This window comes from Cyrtonyx montezumae, unplaced genomic scaffold (assembly GCF_038088225.1).
Source record: "Cyrtonyx montezumae isolate F1298 unplaced genomic scaffold, pur_monq_1.0 scaffold_5, whole genome shotgun sequence".
NCBI classification, from domain to species: domain Eukaryota; kingdom Metazoa; phylum Chordata; class Aves; order Galliformes; family Odontophoridae; genus Cyrtonyx; species Cyrtonyx montezumae.
The window spans coordinates 13,905,459-13,920,748 of record NW_027072056.1 but is presented as its reverse complement, the minus strand read 5'-3'; the positions used below and the strand labels follow the sequence as shown (position 1 = coordinate 13,920,748).

General features: G+C 47.7%; 1 protein-coding gene across 1 annotated transcript in view; it reads left to right on the top strand.

The window, feature by feature from the left end:
* Positions 1-15,290, top strand: part of LPP (LIM domain containing preferred translocation partner in lipoma) — a 370,558-nt gene that overhangs the window by 72,780 nt on the left and 282,488 nt on the right. Inside the window, exon 3 of the mRNA XM_065748152.1 lies at positions 13,089-13,194. The gene's annotated coding sequence lies outside the window, so the exon portion shown is untranslated. The remainder of the gene's footprint in view (positions 1-13,088; positions 13,195-15,290) is intronic.

Sequence of the window (15,290 nt, the reverse complement as noted above, 5' to 3'; positions counted from 1 at the left end):
AGAGTGGTTAAGGTCCAGGTGTTATCTATGTATAACGTATTTCAAGGTTTAGGTGGAGTGATGGCAATGGAGACTTCATATTATCAGCTGTATATTCTTCAATGGCTTTTTTTCCTATGTAAAGACCACTTTTAGGGTATTTTAAGCTTCTGTTAGAGTATAGAGGTTCTCCATTGCTTCTTGTGTAGTGGGATGTTTCATGGGAGAACTGCCTGCTTTTACTTGTTCTGCTTTCCCTAGCACAGCCCCACTTTGGTGTGTTCATAGGGGATCCTCTCCTTCCTGGAGTTCCTGGGGATACACAGAGCAGCACTTGGGAAACACAGAGCTGCATCTTTCCATTTAAGGAAGGCTTGGTGAACCTTCGGCATAGTAAGTCTGAAATTCAAGTGCATGAGTAATCCAGCTGAATTCTCTGCAGCTGCTTGTGTGCCTGAAGTTAAACAAGGGTTTAAGTGTGGTCTCGAACCAGAATCCTAATATGCTTCAAACACAGACAGATGGGAAAGAAACAATGGGCAAAAGGGTTAATGTTATCTGGAGAGAAGTCTGGCTTCCTTTCTTCTGGAACAATGCTGTGGCATGCAGAAAGGCAGTACCCTCACTGCAATAGACATCCTCATACTGTGCAGGAGATCACGTTGTGAGTGCAGCATATAACTTGTGAACCTCTAACAGTGGCATTAGGTGCACCTCTGTGCTACTGAAAGGATGAGGGTGGCTTTCCTGGCACATAACTCCTCTTTCAGAATAGACAATTGGGAGTGAGGCCAGAGCAGCAGCTGAGTTTAAAACAATAGAAGCAAGCATGACTTTCCAAGGCACTCCACCCACCCAGGTATCAGAAGTGTCTAGGGGAAAGGATGGCAGCTCATTGAGTGCCTCTGCTTCTTCATTCATTGCTTGGTGCAGTGTGTTTTACTCTGCAGACAGGGGGAGTGCTGTGAAATTGGGGTGTGTGTGCATGTGGAGGCTGTGGTGATCAGTGGAGAGCTGGAGAAGGGAAGGAGCTGTGAGAACAGAGCTCGCTTCCTTACTGCACACAGGGGTCTCTTCAGGGCATCTTTATTTGTGAGTTATTCTGCATGAGGTCAGCATACGTCCCCTCATTGTACTCATGGCGCGTGTACATTGGTTTGTGATCCTCACCTCTTTCCTTTAATTTATGAATAAGTATGAGTTATCTTCACTCTTTACACTGACTTGCATAGTGCACCCTTTATTTCTTTTTTGCCTAGGGTGGTGCTTCATCTCTCAGATGATGCTGTCACGTCCAAAGAGTTCTCACAGAAGTGATCTGCTGGCTCTAGGTTTGCTGTGTTCAGGGCTGCTCCCCATACCTTGAAGGTAGATTGCAGTGAAGCAGGAACAGCTGTATGAGTTTTTCAATAGCTCTTGATAAATTTCTCGTTGTCTCAGATGGTTTGATTCATAGCTGGTTAAGGGCGTGCCCTCATTCATGGCTGGAACTGGATGTACAAAGCTGGCTGTGTATTATCAGGAAGTCCCACACTGGATCCATCTGGTCTAACTCCAGCTGTTGTGGTGGAAGCACCTTTTAGGACAGGGACATTTGCTTTGTGTTTCAGTTGCGCGCGTTCTACTGGAGGTGTAACGGAGACGATTCCAAATGCTTTTGATCTTCAGAACAAGACAAGGCCTGTCCATCTCCTGAACAGCCCGAGTAATTCTGGGCCTGGTGTTGCTATGTTTCAGGACTCCTGCTCGCTCTTCTCTTTGTTTTGCTTCCCTATTGCGTGACCCTGTTGTGTTTTGTTGTCTGTATCTCTGACTGTGAACTGTAGCCTCTCGGTTGTTACAGTATCCAGAGGAGGGCAGTGAGGTGGCCAAGCTGTGCTCCTTGGAAGTCCCAGGAAGCTGAGCAGAAGCTGTGCCTGCAGTGTGGTCTGCCGAGCTCCAGCCCTGAGAGCTGAAGATAGCCCAGGGAGCGCTGGGAGGAGGGCAGAGTTTGACATGGGGACAGAGTTTGGTTATGGGGGAAGATGAAAAGGATGTCAGAAATGTGCATTAGCAGAATGTGACTAAGATGGAGACCTGATAAGTATTGAAATGTATCTGCAAAGGAGAGTAGCAGCTTCTGGCAGAGCAATGCTGTCTGTCTAGGACTTGCAGCGTGGTGCAAAGCAAATCTGAGTCATGTAGGTCTAATTCTAAATCACATAAAGCCTCTGGTGGTCGTGCTGTTGCAGGCAATTAGCATATATAATTATTTTCATGAAGTTGCTTCGGTCCGTTTAGACTTACTTGAGCTGGGGAGCTCACCTCCTGCAGTGCTCTTTATGGTGGCCCCTGAGCCGTGCATGCTCCTCTGTCTCATTCCTCAGCACTTAGTCACCGGAGGCCTTTGTGGGAGGGAGAGACACCCAAGAGTAATGTGTAACCTGATGCAAAGTCCCCTGCCAGCAGGAATTTGGGTGGTTCATCAGCTGCAACGTGGCTTCTTGGAGCCTGCAGGAGACCTGCTGGCTGAGAGCACTCAAGGCAGCACCTCATGCCTCTGTCCTCGCTTCAGACAGTGAAATCTGGCAATGGGGTTAATAAGGCCACATGTGCAAATACAGAATGTGGGTTTAGGTCTTGGTCCAGCCAGTTCCTTCCTTACGATAACTTTTGTGTACATTTCACAAACACAAGCCAGCTAATCACAGCAGATGTTTGGCAGCATCCTGAGCTTGTGAGGAAGTTAAATAGCATTGCACTTTGCTAGAGAGATGCCTGGGATCTGAGCAACACCTGCTAGAGGAGCACATCTGAGCCAGGGCACGTCCACGGCGGCGTGGGCTCAGCTTTGCATAGCACTGCCTTGGTGTTGTTGGGCTGTACCAACCACAGCACAAATTCCTTCATTTCTTGAGGGGGGGAGGTGAGATTTAGACCTGAGTATATGCATGCACACTTGGTTAAAGCCCAGATAAAAGGAGGTAGCAATGGATTTTGTTTGCTGCCTTGTCTTTTTCCAAAAACTCCATGCTGCTTTGATTCTTTTCCCCCCACTTTTTAGGGGAATTTGGCTGATTGCTTTCAAGGAAGATAAAGCTGTGGCACATCACAGAAAAGTAAGGAACAAGGGAGGCCCTGCAAGTCAGTGTAGCCTCCAAGACCCGTGTTCATCTTCTTAATAAAATTCAGCCACACAAGGGAAAAAGAAAGAATCACTTTCATGGTGCATGGATCGTTAGTGCTCCATCTGCAAACAGCGACCTGACCTAAAGCAGGTTCCTGCTGCAGCTGCATTTTTTTGTGTGTGGGTGCTTAGGAAGATGAGCGGGGTGCTGTAGATGTTTGTCTTTCATGTTCAAAAAGGGCCAAAGATTGTACTTGTTTCTCCTGGCTTCTGTTCTTTGGTGATTTTTTGCCCTGATTTTCAGGCGGGGTTGTGAGGCAGCAATGGGACAGTTCTAGATTACCAATAAATCAAGGACTTTTTGTAGGTGTTTTCTCATTGTAATCTTTCTCGTTCTGTTAAGTATGAATCACAGCTCAGGATATCAGTGTGTACTTCTATCTTGCTCAGCTAAAGCCTCCTGAAATTTCCTCAGGGCAGCTTTTGTTGTTCAGCATCCCATGGAAAAGCCTCCAGTGTATTCTGGTAGCATGGGGGCTGAGAACTGCTGATCTCCATCATTCTGAACCTGCTCCCGGTGTTCCCTGTTTGCCAGGTGCATGTGTCTGGCTCTCCCTGTGCTTTCTGCTGCTACTGCTGCCTGGCCTTTTTGTCTGCATTAGTTTAATTGACTGAGGCGCTTGCTGGAGAAGCTATTCATTCCCCTGGTAACTGTACTTGACAATCAGAAGTTATTCTTGAGGTGAAGGACCGGTGCAGATTTGTTTTCTTTGGCTGCAGATCCATAGCCCCTAATAGTTTCTCACTAATATGAGCTGAGATTGACTTGGTTTGCCACTAATTAAAAGCCAAAAGGATATGTGGTCCCCTCCACAATAATTACCTTCTGTGGGAAATGGAAGGGAGCTCTGCTTGCTTCCCACTTGTTTCCAGACCCCACTGTTTCACCGTTTTACTCACACTGGCCATGATGCATGGGGAGCTCATTCTCTTGACAAAAGGAGGGTCAGGTCTTGCTGTTGGAGCGGCCGTGAGTTTGTGCTTGAATCCTTTCTCGCTGAAAGTTGCTTTTGGATGAAAGGATAAATAGGGAAAAAAACATGGAGCTGATGAAAGTGTTATGAAACCTCATAGCAACTTTTAGGGGGAAATGGGGTTTTCTTGGTGGGAAGCTATTAAAAGCAGGAGAGGTGTGTGTGCACCCCGCGTGCTGTAGTGTGTTTAGCCTCTGCTTTTTCTGGGTTAGAAAATAAGAAAAGGTTTTGACTACACTCGTTACCAGGAACTCTGAATGCAGCAGCTGGGGTTCCTAGATAGTTTGGTTTCTATCAGTAATTGGTTTCAGATATGCATTAACTTTGATTCATGTGTTGCTCTGGGCCTGGTGGTGCAGTGAGAGGTGTCGTCTTCTCCCTGCTCTCTCTGTGTGTGTCATTGGCAGGGCTGGGGAGCAGGGCAGGGACAGGGAAGCCTTGTGCAGCTCCTTCTGGGGGTTGTGTGATAATGTCCCCTAACACCACAGGGCTGAAGGATGGAAGGTGTCTGGTCCTGTGTGATTGGGCTCCAGGCAGCAAAGGCTCCCTTGTGGCACCATGACTTTGTGGTGGGCTTTTACCCTCTGAACATCTCAGAGATCCAATAAGTCTCCCTGGACCAGACTGAGAGGCCAGGGCAGGATCAGCCCATCTGTAGTGCTCCTCATGGGGATGTCCAGGCTGATTCTGGAGGCCCTGCCTGAAGTCCCCACCTGAAATCCCTTTCTGTGCCTTGCTGCTCTGGGCACTAAAGTGGGTTGTGCTCTGTACTGTTCCCAGCACTACTGTGATTGCAAGGGGCAGCAGAGCTGTTATATCTTCTTAATCTGCCTGTTTCACAAGGCAGTATCTGACTGTGCCCTTATTAACAGGTTTTTTAATGCAGATTGAGTCCCCTGTTTTAATTGACTAAGCAGAAAGAACTTGGAGAGGGGATGAACCCATGACCTTGAGATAAATAGTTTCTTATTGAGTCCCTGGGCCCCTAAACCACCCCCTCTTCTGAGAGTAGCGTAGTTTAATCAAAGGTCAGGGGTTTTGTCTTCTTTGAGAGCCTCAGCAAAAGAGGGCCAGGCTTGTGAACTCTTCTTGCTCCTCCGTGACTGCAGTCATTCTTGTCCTGTCAAGTTCCTATTGAGTTCACTGTGCTTGTTTTCTGTTCCTGGATGACGACTCTGTTGACCTTCTCTGGTCTCTGTGAATGCTGATAAAGGCTGGGGATCGAGTCAGCTGTGTTTCTGGGAGTTGTAACTGGATATATGGTGGCTGTGGGCAAATGGCTTATGCAAGGCTGCTCTGAGCCTCTGCAATGTGCAGCCTTGCTGGTTTCATAGGAAGTTGTCTTCTCTTGCCAGCTCTCCCCCTGCAGATGTCTCCTGTTTCTGATCTGAAGGCTGTGTGATAGCTCTCAGTGCTGCATGGTCAGCCCTCTGACTGCTGGCTTGTGTATGGCCACTGCTCTCTGACAGTGGTTGTTCACAGAGTAACTTCTTTCTTCCATGACTTTATTCTTTGTGTCCTTCATAGGTGATGACCAGGCATGTGGCCATACCTCTTGTGATGGATGCAGTGTGAATCTTTCTCCTTTTCTCCTGTCTGCAGTTGCTACCTCTTCTGGAGCCTGGCTGGTGTGGAGCTGGTCTCACTTGTTTGCACATTGGGTGCCAGCTGACGTGGTGCTGGGCCAAGTGAGTCTTTGGAAACATCAGCTGGCAAGTCTGATAGAGAGATCCTTGTCTCCAGAAGTTCCTGCAGTTCCTTTCTACTTTTCTCTCTCTCCACTTTTTAAATTATTTTAAATTTTTTTTTTAACGAAACCAACAAACAAACCACTTGGTTTGACAGTTGAAGTGCTGGCTTCAGTGCCAGTGATGAAATTTCTGCTGACAAGTGCAGTATGGTGGAGTAGGAGTGGGTGAGGACAGGTACGACTGTAGTGCTATACTGTCTGGTGCTCTTGTGAATCACACCAGCGAGATGTAAGGTTGAGGAGACTCCTTGGTCTCAAAATGTTTCACACCGTGGTGTGATGTTGCACCCACACAGTGCTAGCATGTGAAACAAGTAGGCTCTGCTTTTCTGAAATACTTTGCTCAGGTGCATCAAGCTGGAGAATAATCAAACTCTTGGAAGAACATGGAGAATTAGTGGTTAAGGGAATTTTATGCTGAGGAAAGGTCAGCTTCATGGGCAGAAGTGGGTTCTCTGCCTGTGAATACCAGTGAGGGAGCTGAGAGATGTTGAGATGTCTTAGGGACATGGTTAGTGGGCATAGTGGTGGGTGGGTTGACAGTTGGATTAAATGAGTGGTCTTTTCCAGCCTTTATGATTCTGTGAATTGGTCTCACTCTTTTCTTGGAGCAACAGGAGGACAAAGCAAACAGAGTTGTACAGGTCCAGGAGCACAGCTGCTGTAGCCACTGTTTGTATTGGGCAAATAACAAAGGAAATGTGGTGCAAATCCAGCATATCTACTTCTCTAGGTCTATGTAAAGGTAGCACAGAGAGGCTAAAGACTTTTTGTTCTTAATTTTTAAGCAGGAGAGGAAAAAGCCAGTAATACCCACATTTACCATGCAGAAATAAATTGTGTTATAAACTGCAACCCCTTTTTTTACTCCTTTGACAGGATGATAAACCGCAGCATTCCCATGGAGACCTGTGAAGCTGCTTCTATTAGATGGGGCTTTGGGCTTACTGGAGCTTGAACTTGAGCCCTATTTACCCGTCTGAAAGACAGGAGTGCAGGCAGAGCTGGTGCTGTGCAAGCAGTGCATCACAGGTGCATGTGAGAGTTTGTGTCCCTCCTGTCCCCACTGCTGTCATGATGCAACAGCAGCTCCCTGACAGTAGTACAGTAGTAGGAGACGGGCATGGAGCTGCAGGCAGGTGATCAGGTTGTTGTGTTCAGATAGATGTGTGTCTGACGGCCATGCTGTGGGACGGTGTGTTCACAGCAGTGCTGAGCTGGGGGATTAGGATCACATTTCCTTTCCATTGTAACACCGTGGCCTAGATTAAGCTTCTGCCATTACTGTTTTGGGGATATTGTGCGGCACCTTTAGCTGTTGATGCTGGGCTGAGGCTTGCACACCCTGGGATGATGGGGAGTGACGCTGGTATCCTCTTGGTGAGAAGAGGTGGACAGACACTGCATTGTGGACTTTGTCCTCTCTTTTCCTCCCCAGCCCCACAAAGGAAGTCAGGCTCTATGGCAGCAGGGAGAAGTGCATTGGTACAGAGCATGGCCTGAAAAACTGCCTCTGAAGGACCTAGTACAGTGAGACCTGCATTCTGACTGGAGCTGGGGTAATCTGATCTAAAACAGCCTTTTAATAGATTTTCTTTATGCCTCAGTCCTCATCTATAATGGAAGTAATTGTACTTTCTTCGTCAGAGGGTGGATGTGCCTGCAGACACCTGTGTTCCTCCTAGCTTTGAAATGTAGTAAGAGTAGTTACTAGGGCTTGTCAGAATTTCTCCAGATTTTGAATCTATATTTGGTATAAATGACTTTTTGTCAAGACTGAGTTTTCTGCAGGAAGCATCAGCTTAAAGCTCAATCCTAGTTTTGTAAAGCAAAAAAGTTCATTTTCTTATTTTTCCACTTGTGATGGTAACATTTGCTGGAAACAGGCATGTTTTCATGAGAAGCAGTCAGTGCTAAGACTGCTGATTGCCAGCCTTCCATTTTAACCTTTGCCTTTCTGCCCCATCATTTTTTTTCTTTATTTTTCTTCTGTTTTTGGAGAAATAGGTGTCTTCAGCCTCTTGATTCAGGTGTTTGGAAAGATGGTTGGTGGAGCAGCTATACTAAGAAATTGTTCTTTTTTTCTTTTTAATATAGATGTTGTAACCCCAGCTGGAAGTATTCCTTCCAAGTCTGAAACTATAGAAGCTGGATAGTAAGGTGAAAATGAAAGAAGATAATTCGTGCTTAGGCATCTCTGGAGGTGGAGATGACCCTCACCTTCAAGTTCTTGCCATTTAAATCCCAAATGGATAAATGAAGATAGTACTTTATGATAACGTTTAACTAATGTTTTTGTTCCTGTAATCCTATGCAACACCATTAGACAGCAAATGGGCACAGAAATCTGTGCAGTGGGATTTCAGCCTGAACATGGGCTGCTGGGGACACTGAGCTGAGAATGGGGGCAGCAGGATGCCTTCTGACTCTGGGAATTGGGATGCAGCATTTGTCCTCTGCTTCCTTGCACTCTTGGTCACTGTTGGTCTGATTTCAGTATGTTTTCTTTACGGAGTGACTTCAGACTTGGGAGATGTATTAGGGCAGCATTCTGCTGGGGCTGCCTCGTAAGACTGGCTTCTTCCTGGGGGAAAAGAATGACATTTTTTTGCTTTTGAATTGCGAAACATTATCCTTTGTTTGAGACCCAGGCTCTATGGTGCTGTTACACTGCATGAGAACTGGAAAGTGAAATCAATTATCCTTCTTTGATCAAGAAGCTGGGGTGCATTCAAGTGAGAAAGTTGAACTGCCCCCGTTTTGCTCGAAGTTTCTCCAGCAGGGCTTAGCAAAATGCAGACAGCAAACGGAGCACGCGGGGGGGAATCAATGAAGCTGCTCTGAAAATCTTCCACTTCCAGGAACGCTAACAGCATGGGGCCAGCAGCCTGTGCTTGAAAATATGGGGTCCAGTCCTGGTGTGCATTACAGATCCATAAATCACAGCTGGCAGCATGGGGAACTGCTGAAAGGTTGCTTAGCATGGGACTCACGGGCTTCCTGGCATGAGCATGTGGATTCATCTCATTCCTTAGCCACCCTTCTTTCCTCTCCATCTTTTTGTGTGTTTAAGATAACAGGGCTGTGCTATGGCTGCTGCTGCTACTGGATTGCTATCCCTACATTGTTGCCCAGTTGCCCCAACTGGGAACCACTGGGGCAATGCAGGGGCAGCTGTCCGCTGCTTCCTTGTCCACTGCCTTAATATGTCGTGCCCGAGTAACTTCCCACGTGTTTTAATGCTGCAGTCCATCTGAGGAAGCGAAGTCCAGCCCTCCTGTGTCCAAACGAACATGCTGGAATGGCCTCCTTTCCTTCTCCCCCCTCAACTTTTTTTTTCCTCTTATTTTAATCTCAGTTTATAAACCCTAGGACAAACCTGAAAATCGGGTGTGGCAATAGAAGTCTATCACCTGGCCCAGGAGCTGATGACTTTTGAAAGCCAAACTCTGCCATGCAGCATGCGGGTTTGCTGTTCAGTTACTGCTAACTCCTCCCATCACAGCCGGTGCTGCAAGTCCCTGCTGCAACCAGGAGCAGGGGTTTGGAGCTAAGTCCCACGACTGCCCATTTTGACACATGGTTGTGGCAGGTTTGCAGGCTCACGGCTGAGGACAGTAAACAAAGAGCGTATGCTTCCTCGCACATCGAAACTCTGCATTTGCATGGCATGTTTGCTGCTTTACGCCATCACAGCTTCTAGCCTTCAAGGAAAGGCAGCAGCCGGGCCCAGTAGATGCTGGAGTGTGTATTGGTGAATGTCTGAGCAAGTGCTGCTGCTGGCAGTGCCGAAGAGCAGCACAGAGGAAATGTCTCCAGCTTTGGTTATCTTGCATGATCTTTGTGTTAGATAGCTTTGGCAATGTTCTTTTGAATTGAGCAGTTTAATAAACGAAACCTGAGAAGCACGGGAACAAGTAAGCACAGAAAGCTGATAGGGATCCTGCGGGCACCAGTGTCCTGTGTTAGCAAGGTGGGTCTGTGTCTCAGGGCACATGTTCAGGTGTAGAGCTCCCTGTGCATATAACGTGGGGTTTAAATCAGCCTAAAACTCAGAGCTGAGATTTGCACAGAGAGGGTCTTGTCTTAATTGTGCAGTGCATGGGGAGCTTGGATGTCTCCCAGTGATGGTCAGAGCTGCTGGAGCAGAGGAAATAACTTGAGATTTCTGAGCTGGAGACTTTGACCAGCAAACAGCAAATATTGGCACCATGTGAGAAAGACATAAAAATGCATATGTCAGAGCAGGGCAGGCTTTTAAGTGTTTTTCATCTAAAATGAAAAGGTCAGATTGAGTGGGGCTGTCATGTGCGGACCCGTACGTGTACCTGCCAGCCCTACAGGAGCAGACCCTTGTCAGGCCGTGCTGGTGGCTGACTCTCTGAACTTGTCAGTGCTTGAAAACTGGCAACCAGAACAGTTACAACTCCAATTTTCCTTGTAGTGCTCAGGCTCAGGCTGAGCTTCCCAACGTGAGGCTGCTTTGTCCCAATTGCGCTGCTGTTCAGGCTGTGGCTTCTACAAGTACAGCAATATTGAATTAAGGAAACAATAGTAGGAATTGAACTCTGGGCGCTTGCAAGACTTTCAAGCGTAAACCAGATTTAAAGGTAAATCAGTGAACAGGAAGCCTGTTTTATGTATTGTTCTTGTGCTTTAAATGAATGTGTTCTTTATCATGAGGTGTTGATCTGTGCTGTTGATGGCGTGGTGTTGGTGTCAGCGGGAGCACACAGGCTGCTTCAGGTCATCACCTCTCAGGATTTCGCAGATCGCTTTCACCTTTGTATCTTTCAGTTGGGATGGCTTTGTAACTTCTGATAACTGTTTGTGAGCTGTAGCTTAAATTTATCCAGCTGGGAAAAAAAAGAAAATACTTTGTGTAGTTGCTCTTTTAATAAGTCCCTATTCCAGTACTTTGTTCAGGGGCTGCTCAGTGCTTTGACCATGCCTACCAATTCCTGCTGCTTGGCTTTGCTCTAAAATGCTTTTAAATGACAAACTGCCTGTTGAAATGCTTGAGGGTGCATTAAAATAAGTGGTCTGTACTGCACTAAGCATAAAAATAGAGATGCACGTGTGTGCACATCCATGTGCCTAGGCTGAGAAGTCTGTCTGTGCAGCTGCTGCTCTGAAGGCGCGGGCACACCGCTGTGCTGGGTTCTGCCAGATGGGAACTGTGCTCTGCAAAGCTGTGTTACTGAAGGGAATTTCTGCTCTTACCTCTTGCAGTGCTGTACGTGCAATCTGGAATTTCTTGACACAGGTTTATAATCAGAATTAGGCACATGCTGACCATTGCTGGAGGAAGGATAAGAGTTGTGTAAAGCAACAAGATGTCTGTTGGAGATGCATCTGCTGCAAAAGCAGCTGAACGTTCCCCACAGAGGTTGTTGGGAGTAGTGGGAGACCCAGAGGTGTCTCCTTAGGGCTGGTCTTTCCCTGGGCACACCAAGGGAGCAAGGACTTGTGCTGATGGCAACCACTGGGGTATATCTGTGCATTTTGCTCTTCCCCTGAGCCAAGGTGGGGATGGGCATGGCTGGGAGGAGGCCTGTGAAGCCATGTTAGAAAGAGGGGCAGGTGCTTCTTCAGGACAGGGAGCTATCCTATGGCTCCGCATCAGCTCTGGGACATGGGTAGCCATGAGCTTGGGAGAGCTGAGGCAGGCAGGAGTGGGTTTGCTGCAAGCTTATGGCCATGCAGTGGGACAACTGATGGGGACAGCCACAGCAGCGAGGAGAGGGTGTGGGTCAGTGAGCTGAGTCAGCTGGCATCCTGTAAGTGATCTGATAAACATTTCTTGAGTTAAACTCACTGAAAGACAAACCTGAGCCAAGGTCTTCTAAATTCAGGTTGGATCCCAATAATATTGTTTTACCTGGAGCTCCCAAAGGTGCTGCTGTGGATTGAATTGAAACAGTGTTGGAACCAGAGGGGAATGTTGTTGTCTTCTGCTTTTGCAGATAAGACTGAAGGGCACGTTGCCAGGAGCCTGTGGGAAGGACCTAAATTGTGTATAACTCTACATCGTTTTAAAATGAAAAGTAAACTTGCACAACCATAATATTTGCTTGTACTTGCCTCCTCCTTGATGGAAGAAGAGAAATTGCTTAGTGGCTGAATTCAGCAGCAATAAAACCTTGCAGTAACTCATCTTGACCCCAAGCCTGTGGTGAGTGGGAGAGGCCACTGCAATCTCCAGTCCCATTTGTCCTCATTGCACCCGAAGGCAGTGCTGTGGCTCCTGGGGACTTCTGTGCCTGCCCTACCCACACCTGGGTGCCAACACAGGGTCCGTGTGGGTGAGCTGGTGGGGTGCCACTGGAGTTGGATTGGATGTTAGTGTGCTCTTGTGGCATTGGTGTGATGGAGGTGTACCACTGCTCGATGACCTGGACGGTGAGCCAGCTCTTGTGTTCTGCTGTTTGCTGTGGTGAACTTGTGGGCTCACGTGCATCCTCGTGAGCAGTGCAGGTAAAGGAGGCACAAGCCTGAACTGAGTGTTTCCATCGTTATGGAAGCAAATAGTTGTAGCTTCTTTTGTGTTGAGATGTAATAATGAGGAGAGCCTGCATTTGTCATCAGCAGAAATGCGGATGTTGAGGTGCTGGGGTTGTGGCTGGAACGAGATGCTGGGCAGGAGCAGGAAGGAGTGTGCAGTTCAGATGCTGCCTATCTCTGTGGATGCACTCAGCAGCATGTCCTGGTGTCATGCATGCAGAATGCCACTTGTGTGGCCTGTCTGATGGTGCACTGACCTCTCTGCTCTACCTGCATCTGCTGCACAGGGAAAAACAGCAGGAGCTCAGTTACAGTAACAGCAAATCCCATGAGCTTCGAGATGGAATTAAATAATACCTCCTAGCTCCCCTGTTGGCTCAAAGGACAGATTTTACCCATTTCTCACATTTTGTGCTTCGTTTTATGTCTTGTACAGTCTTGCATCCCTACCTTCACAAATTGTCACATCTTGTTACGTTCCTTGTGTGTAGCACCTTAAAGCTTGGTGATTTGAGGTGGTGACGCTTGGTTTTGTGGGGTGCAGAGGGTGGTTGCTGTAAAGCAGTCCAGAAGTATGGAGGCTTCAGTCTGAAAAAGCTGGGGAGGGAAAACGCTCCATTTCCCAGAAGTTGTGTGGGTTAAGTTGCAAGTTTGAGAGAAGAGCGGTTGGAAGCCCACCTGGCGTGCATCACACGGTAACTCTCTCTCTTCACAGGGCTGTGAAAGGAACCCAAAGTCGTGACTCCAGTAGCACCCTGCATGTCTCCAGAAGTCCTGGTCTGAGTTCATCCCACCAGCGAGGCTGTGCAGCGCAGGAGCCGGTACGTAAACACGTTTCACAGATGTATGGGGTTACTTCTTAGGGGGATTTGACTTTTTCTGACTGTAGCACACTGTTTGTGACTCTTCTAGGGGAGAAAAGTCTTTTAACTGACTGTGGAGGGGGTGGGATCACTAGAAAATGGGGTAAAATGGTGATTTCCTTGTGTTGTTTGCACAGTGAGAGCTGGGAGAGCAAAGCACCAGCAAGAATCTGTGAGTGTTGAGGCTGTGGTATATTGTGTGGCAGCACATATTCATGGGTGGTGGTCGGGTGTGCTGACAAACGTGTGCATAAGAAATGCATATAGGTATGTATATACATACACTAAGTGCAAATCTAGGCACATGGAACGATGCGCAATGCATATGTAGTGTATACTCTATGATGGCATGTGAGAGCTTGAGGGTGTATATACCAAATGTCTGTATATACTATATATGGCAGTAAAGAATGCATATGCATTCATGTTCTTTTTTTTTCTCTTTTTCTGTCTCTTCTGTGTCTCTGTGAAGCTGTTGCAAAGCTACCAGATTCAGCCTCCTGGGGAGCCTTTCTGGCCAAGGTTTTACAAGCCAGCACCTGCTTTGCCTGCCTTACTTTCTGTATTTATTCCCTTGCACCCGTTTTTTTGCCTTTGCCTGCAAAGTGGAACTGTCTCAAACATTTATCTTAACTTTTGGCTGTGCAGGACTTCAGCTTGCAAGTCCTAAGCCTGCTTTTGTGCATGTTGTGGGAGGGGGTGTGGGTGTGTGCATCTCTGTGACGTTGCAGCAGTCCCCATGCTATGTCTGTTGTGCAAGTTGTGCTTTCAGCCTCTTCAATACACTTTTATGAATCAGATATTCTGGGAGTCCTGCTTATGTAATGCTATGTAAATGAAATTGGTCATGCCTGACCCAGTGTCCAAGTGATAACAAGCTGTGCTGCTGTGCAGGAGGCTCGGGTTGGATTTTATTCCCAGACCCCTGAGCTTTTACTTTTACCCTGGATAACTGGGAGTATGGCAAGGTGAAGGATGGTGGGTGTAGCTGGGAGCTCACTGATTCAGCTGTGGTGGCACACAGAGATGTCCATCACTCTGATTTCTCTCCTCTGTCATTTGGAGTGAAAGATGCTCTGAAGCAGAGGCACTGAACTCAGCTCATGCTTAGGTACCAATATTTAAGCACGATAGCAAGAGAAGTCGTAATGCCATTTCAATTGGGAACCTGAAGAGACATCCTAATGCTACATAGGGGGTCTGCAATCAGCAGATGCTGCTGGAGTAACACATCCTTACCCCTGGATACTGGGTCGCTGTTGTGCCCCATCCCTGGCACTGTCCCCATGAGGCTGCAGCATTCTCTCCCAGGCTCTGAGCATGGAAGGTCTGCACTGGGCTGTCTGCCAGGAGCTGCCTTGTCCTCGTGTGCTCGGTCCCGCACTCCCAGCCCCTCTAACAGCGATACTCATTTCTAGCATGGGAGTCCCACTAAGGTCACGCAGCCAGGCTTCAGCCCCAGCAGCCATAAAACATACCTCGCCTGACCCCTGTGCAAAGGCAGCAGCAGTTAACAGCCTTCCCTGGGGTTTCGTTTCCCTGTCCCCAGTGTGTGCCACTGCTGCCTGCATTCCTCTCTGGTTCAGTAAGCCCTTTGCCTCTCAAGCTGACACAGCTGATATTTCCCCTGCTGGCAGGGCAGGCGAGGTAGTGGCATTTAACTGTTACGGAGATCCTGGCTCTGATAGTTCCTGGCTCTGATAGTTCCGTGTGAGCAGGGAGCAGCAGGGGCTGGTGTGTTCCCAGGATGCATTTTTGTTCCCTTCCTTACCTTACTCCTGCTTCATCCTGCTGCTTGTCCTGGTGCCAATACCTGGGAATTGTTTTCTGTGAGGAGCTGAAAATGCCAAGAATTGACAGAACTTTCCAAGGCACATTCACAACCCATCTCACTGTGGTTTTAGAGCATCTTTTGCCATGGTGACTGCAGTGCTCAAAAAAATCCCCATTTCTGAGCATGGAGGACGCTCCTTCTGCTGGGTAGGTGGGGCACATGGCTCTGGGGAAAGGTTTAGGGAGTTTAAGGAGAATAATTGATCAGCTGCCCACAGGGA